The sequence below is a fragment of the Somniosus microcephalus genome, chromosome 1 (assembly GCF_052327205.1).
Source record: "Somniosus microcephalus isolate GS21.2 chromosome 1, FLI_Smic_1.0, whole genome shotgun sequence".
Taxonomy (NCBI): Eukaryota; Metazoa; Chordata; class Chondrichthyes; order Squaliformes; family Somniosidae; genus Somniosus; species Somniosus microcephalus.
In genome coordinates this window covers 392,043,322-392,050,493 of record NC_140987.1, presented here as the reverse complement: position 1 = coordinate 392,050,493, position 7,172 = coordinate 392,043,322, and the positions used below count along the sequence as shown (strand labels likewise).

Here is a 7,172-nt window from a genome sequence, read left to right as displayed (position 1 = left end):
CTCCCCCTCACCCCACTACTCCCCTCCCCTCACCCCACTACTCCCCTCCCCTCCCCCACTACTCCCCTCACCCCACTACTCCCCTCACCCACTACTCCCCTCACCCCACTACTCCCCTCACCCACTCCCCTCCCCTCCCCCACCCCACTACTCCCCTCCCCTCCCCCCACTACTTCCCCTCCCCCTCCCCTCACTACTCCCCTCCCCTCCCCCCACTACTCCCCTCCCCTCCCCCACTACTCCCCTCCCCTCCCCCCACTACTCCCTCCCCTCCCCCCACTACTCCCCTCCCCTCACTACTCCCCTCCCCTCACTACTCCCCTCCCCTCCCCCCACTACTCCCCTCCCCTCCCCTCACCCCACTACTCCCCTCCCCTCCCCTCACCCCACTACTCCCCTCCCCTCACCCCACTACTCCCCTCCCCTCACTACTCCCCTCCCCTCCCCTCACTACTCCCCTCCCCTCCCCTCACTACTCCCCTCCCCTCCCCTCACCCCACTACTCCCCTCCCCTCACCCCACTACTCCCCTCCCCTCACCCCACCCCTCACCCCACTACTCCCCTCCCCTCACCCACTACTCCCCTCCCCTCACCCCACTACTCCCTCCCCTCACCCCACTACTCCCCTCCCCTCACCCCACTACTCCCCTCCCTCACCTCACCCCACTCCACTCCCCTCCCCTCCCCTCACCCCACTCCCCTCACCCCACTACTCCCCTCCCCTCACCCCACTACTCCCCTCCCCTCACCCCACTACTCCCCCTCCCCTCACCCCACTACTCCCCTCACCTCACCCCACTCCACTCCACTCCCCTCCCCCACCCCCACCCCTCCCTTCCCCCACCCCCCACCCCTCCCTTCCCCCACCCCCCACCCCTCCCTTCCCCCACCACCCCACCCCTCCCTTCCCTCTCTCCCACCCCTCCCTTCCCTCTCTCCCCCACCCCCCTCTCCCCTCTCCCCCACCCCCCACCCCCCTCTCCCCCACCCCCACCCCTCCCTTCCCTCTCTCCCCACCCCCCTCTCCCCTCTCCCCCACCTCTTCCCCACCTCCCCCCTCTGCGTTTTTTCTTTCCATACAGCAGCTGAACATATTAAAGTAAATAAATAGGCTTTCAGTGCAGCAGACTTGATTGGTCTGGCAGTATTCTGTACTGGTTAATATAATTCAGTACATGTAGAGGTCAAATGAAGGAGGTCAGAGATCAACTGAAGGAGGTCAGAGATTAACAGGTTAATTCACTGATCTCACATTCTGAACTGTGCTTGAACAGAGCATGGGTCAGAGATAGGGCTGTAGCACTATTCTCCCATCTGTGCTCCTTTTGAGCATGACTCAATACTGACAGGAAAAATTCAGCGATTGTGCACAAAGTACCTGAAGTTAGGTCAAACTACACTGGGCAACAAATTGTCTTGTTTTATTTATCTTCGACTTGGCTTATTTTAAACCTTTGTCTTTCTAGGTGCCACATACTCTTCTCCAACCAAGGCAACAGAAAAAGCCACCTGTTCCCAGGCCTTGGCTTATGCCACTTTAACAAGCTATTAAGAGGAAAGTCCCAGATAGACTTATCCTCAGGGTCTCCTCTCCCCCTGTGGGGGAGTGACTCGCCTGTACTTGCTGTCTGTCTCCCTTCATTCCCCTCCCCCCAAAGCCTTGTGCAAGAGCAGAAGCTCATCATGTGAGGAATCAGACACACACACATCCTACAATCTTGAGACATGGTCAGCATGCTGGTCCACTGTGTCAATTGTTATGGGCTTTTTTACATAATGTAGTTTATTAACCAAACAGGCGCAAATAAAAACACCAAAACGTGAACATTGTTAAGCAAGGAAAACAGTAAGTAATTCACCAAGCATAGAAGATACAGCTCTTAACAGTGGAATCAGCAGGCTAAATACAAACCAGAAGCAATATCTGTGCTCAACAGATACATATTTATAGGGATAAAGAAAAAGGTGGTCAAGTCAGCATCCAGTCTGAGGCATGGGGAGCAGAGACAAGCAAGGACCAACAAGAGCAACTGCCAAATGCTGCAAGTCCTTTAATGAATCATCTCTGAGCAGGCCAGAGTCTTGAGCAGATTGGACTAATCTGATAGCTCAGATATTACCCTTGACAAAAACAGTCACCGTTTCCAGAGCAGCTGCCTCCTGTAGCTCCTTTACCCAGCACATTTATTGCTCTGCTACATCATGCAATATATCTGGAGATCAATCATGTCTTATCTACCACTAGTTACGATGATTACGAGAGTAGGCAACAGTCAGTTGATTAAAGCATTCGGTATTGGTCTAATATTTAAACATACTACAAATCTGTTATTGAACTTATCATTTTACATTAGGTGTAATAAAGATGCACATATGGAATTTTGGCAAATTTAATTAAAATTAGTATACTTACTTTTCACATTCTGTGTCGTAACCCACAGTTAATTCACATCCGGGGATGAGTTTAGCTGCCAACACTGGAGAGATGCAGCACAGACCAATGGGTTTCTTTGCAGCATGGAATTTTCTTTATAGCCGATTCCACCGATGCCTCCACACTGCAATCCTTCCCTTTCACTGCCCCAGCTACTCAGATTCTTAGCAACCCAAAACCACCTGAATTAGAGAAAATAGATGGAGATTTTAGCACTGTTGCCTCACAGCGCCAGGGACCCGGGTTCGAATCCGGCCTCGGGTGGACTGTGCAAACTCCACACAGACATTCCTCCCGTGTTTGCATGGGTTTTCTCCGGGTGCTCCGGTTTCCTCCCACAGTCCAAAGATGTGCGGGTTAGGTTGATTGGCTATGATAAATTGACCCTTAGTGTTAGGGGGATTAAATACGTGGGGTTACGGGGATAGGGTGGGATATGTGTTGGTGTAGGGGTTACGGGGATCGGGTGGGATATGTGTCGGTGCAGGCTCGATGGGCCGAAATGGCCTCTATCTGCACTGTGGGGTTTCTGTGATCTGTGATTTGATGGAGGTTTTGTTGCTATTAAAATGATTGCTGTAGGGTCCAAAGGGAAACTGACTGCTTAATCAATGTGTGTAAGTGAACTTATGTTCTACTGCCATTTCTTTTAAGTGATTGGGGAGCCTGTAAGAAAACTAGATTTTCTGGACACATTTGTAAGAAGGACAAGCATATAGGATACATTTTAAGCATTCTGGGAAAACTAAAAGGGTTAAGCTTAGAATCAGATGGTGCAAATAAAGGCTCGTGTCAGAATGAGAGATTAATGTACAATGGTTCATCTGTCACGGCAACCTAAACATTTGCCAATCGAGGTAGCTACGTGTATTTTTGGCCATGGCAGGTACATGTTCAGTCCCCACCACAGGAAAGGTAATGGCCACCAGCAAAAAGTCAACATTTATGACTTTAAAACAAGTCTGCATGTGCAACTAGCAAAATGTGGAAATCACCATTCCAAAATAAACACAACTATTCCTACAGCAACAGGAGCTGTGGCTGGGACGCTTATAGATTTGGAAATTTGTACAGGCTGCCACAAATTTCCCAGACAATGCTTGAAAGCCTCTACCAACCTGCTGTTTATACCAATTTGCAAGGCATTCTGCCACAGCTACAATCCAGAACTATTCCCTGAAATGGCTGTACAAGTATAGCATTACGGAGTCTGTACATTGACTCTTGTGAAGTGACCAAAAGAAAAAAATTGAAATCTCTGGAAAACATGTTGTTATCATAAAATAAGCAGGAGCAGGTGATACAGGAAATATTAAACACCCCTAATGTTTGAAAAAGAGATTTCAGCAGCCACACTGAATAGGTTGAGAATGAGGTTTTTACACAGAGCCCCCTATGTCTGGAAACGTGATAGTACATCGATTATCTCAAGTTTCAAAGGGGCATTCGAAATCTACAAAATTATTGCAAAAACAGAATTATATAGAACGTTAATATATTCGACACAGCAAACTGTTGATGCAAATATATTGCTGTAATTTTTCATGATTTTAGTATAATCCAGGCAGGTTTTTTAAAAAAGTGATCGAGCGTGAAAGGCTACAGATCAGAACATTTACCTGGGATGATCAGCGCGTCCATGTCATTGATACGGAGCTGGACAAGGTCCTTGATATTGCCCCTGGCGATCCGGCTGCTCTCTACCAGCACATTGCGCACCTCCTCGGTCGGTTGGCTGGTCAAATGATTTACAACATGCATCTGGTTCACGTTGGGGGCGTAGAGCTGTACCTGGAACAAAGTGAAACAGCGAATTTTGCAATCATAGATTGTATAACAAGAAGGCACCTAAAGGCGGAAAGAGTATTGCACAGGAACGGGGAAACGCAAACTGCACGGGAAGTAATTGCAGATGGGACCGACTAGAAAGAGCAATGAAACAAGGAAGTAGAACGAAATATTCAACAAAAAGACATTAGGGTAGAAAGATGGAATATGAACCGAATGTTAATGAAGAAGCAAAGTAAGAAGGATATTTTAAACACAAGTTTAAACACAAGATGAGAGGTGGCTGGAATTTTTAGCGATGTGGTGGAAAGGCGATTGTACCTCGGCCCCAGCGCGGCTGAGATGAACCATCACTGCCGAGGACTCGTGCACCTCGGCGCCATCGTAGACTCCGCAGCCGGACAGGATCACAGCCACACGCTTCTTCCCCATGGTCGAACTTGAGCAGAGCAGACAGAGCACCAATACCAGGTCTCCGTTTGAATAGAACCTGAGCTTGCACACCCGTTGTCACTGCGCTTTATATAGTCAGGAGGAGGGCGCCACCCACCGAGGGAGGGATCTTAGCAACAGTGCCTCCGGCAGGTGACTCACTCACTCTAACTGACGGTCACTATTCATTTACTCCAAACATCCTGATGGAGAAAATCCAGGAACGTTCCAGGTTACTACATGCATTTGATCACGTTCAAAACTTAAGATAGATAAAAATAAATCAATTATTAATTAATGGATTTGACCTCGAAGGACATTTATATAACTATATTTATATAATTAAAATGACTCGAGTCATAAAACATGACAATGATTAGGACAAAGTGTTATCAATAATAAGTTTCGCCAAGTTGCATTGTAAGAGGAAGCTGTAGGGAAAGTTCCACCCAATTCCCGTTTGTCTTGCGTCGCTTATTTTTTTTAAAGAGAAGTGCCTTGTCATGCTGACTTCAAAGACTGCGTCAACGTGTTGGTAGGCAACAATACCCCAGTGAATCCAATAAACAGAAAACATAAGTTGGAGGTAGCAGTTTATCCCCGGAGATAACCAGCTCTGTAGGTTTATTCGTATATTGGTAGAGATCATCGTAAAACAAAGTAAACTCGGACAACAAAGTAACAATCTATTTCATTTAAAATGCAAAGTTAGAATGCAAATTGCATTTTTTTTCATTTCCTGCCAATTTTCTCGTCTCCCTTCTCCTCTGAAAGTGTTGACTTTTGCTGTGTCTCTCACCCTCGGGTATCTCATCCAAGTGGCCATTCTTCACATGTGAAACTAAACATTGAGAGTCACTGACTATCTAAAACCAACCCCAATCCAAATCCACATGCACAAGTCCATCTGGGGTCATTGGTTGGTCCTGAGGAGCAGGGACCTGGCCAATTGTCCCTTCCCAACTTAGGGGTGCTGAAGTTATTGTATCGGGTTATTAAGTAACTAATGAAGCAATGGTAATTATATTTGTGTGTATGTCTTTACGTAGGTTCCCTATATTAGCTGGAAAGCCAAGAAACAGTTTCTTAGGAAGAAAGAGCCTGCATTTATATAGCACCTTCCACAGACCCAGAATGTCCCAAGGTGCTTTATATCCAATGAATGAATAACTTTTGAAGAGTACTCCTTATCGTTCTATAGCCAAATCAATAAGTTACCATGACTTGGATTCAAGAAAGAACTTGTGTTGAAGTAGTGCATTTAACGTCCTCAGAACATTCAATGCACTTCATAACCAATTCATTATTTTTGAAGTGTAGTTACTATTGTTATGTAGGTAAACGCGGCAGCAAATTTGTGCACAGGAAGGTCCCACAACCTACACTAAGATAAATGGATGGTTAATCTATTTTAATAGTAGTGGTTGAGGGATGAATGTTGGCCAGGACACTTGGGGAACTCTCCTGCTCTTATGTTCACTTGAACAGACAGAGGTGGCCTCAGTTTAACATTTCATTCTAAAAGATGACACCTCCAACTCCTGCAGCGTTGCTCTGAGGTGGCAGGATTGATTATGTGCTCAAGTCCTGGGAGTAGGGCTTGAAGCTTGTCCATGAAAATGTGTTTGCCAAACCTTTTTTTGGTTTACAATTACCCAATACTATAATGTAAAATGGCCTCAACATGCATCATTGTTTTTCACTTGTATGAAAGATAGAGGTGAGATCAGAAACAGTTATAGGGACCTTACATATCCTTGGGAACCATGTATATTTTATTTGATTGAATGATATTTGTCTTAAGCTATAATTAAAACTGTACCAATGTAAAAATAGTTAAGACTTGATTAATGAGCCCAAAGTACATCACATATGCTTGACAGAGTTACTTATGAAAAATCAATACACCTTTTTAAAAACTGCTATGGACTGGTGTGACATTAAAGTAATTATTTTCATTACATTGTTCATTCATTCCGCAATTTGATTACAATGACTATTTCTTAGCTTTCTCTCATTCATTTGGCTAGATTATTCCATACTCACTTATTTTAGGCATCCTAGTTGCCATAATATTGGTGTTGTTTGTGTAAATAATGTTACTGCAGACTTGCTGTTCCAGTGTAAGACCCACCCAATAAGGCTCCAACCGATGGCTAGGAATGCTGAGGCGCCACCGTGGGGGAGTGGTAGTAGCTCCGTAGAGCAAGAACCTGGTGTCCTTTTTCAGGATGACAGCATTTGTACTCCCATCACTGCTATTCCGCCAACGCCCTTGCTGCTGTCTGTCAGACAGCCAGTCCAGACTGCTGCCATCCATGCCGAGGTGGTGCAGTCTACAGCTGGACCTTCTAGGCCCAGAGCTGCTCGAGGTCGTCCTGCAAGGCCATCTGCAGTCTCCCCCATGGAAAGTCAGCAGCCTTCCACCAGCCATGCTGCAGCCATTGGGGTAGTACTGCGTAGGAGCACTAGAATAGGCAAAGGAACACAAAAGACAGACATTAAGGGAATGCACAA

The 7,172-nt window shown here is 46.3% G+C and overlaps 1 pseudogene across 1 annotated transcript; it reads right to left on the bottom strand.

The window, feature by feature from the left end:
- Positions 1–2,386: 2,386 nt before the first annotated feature.
- LOC147125098 (glutamine amidotransferase-like class 1 domain-containing protein 3, mitochondrial) lies at positions 2,387–4,865 on the bottom strand (annotated as a pseudogene). The gene is made up of 3 exons (XR_015079557.1): positions 4,545–4,865; positions 4,055–4,226; positions 2,387–2,617 (listed from the first exon to the last, which is right to left on the bottom strand). The product of XR_015079557.1 is annotated as a glutamine amidotransferase-like class 1 domain-containing protein 3, mitochondrial (transcript).
- Positions 4,866–7,172: the final 2,307 nt, after the last annotated feature.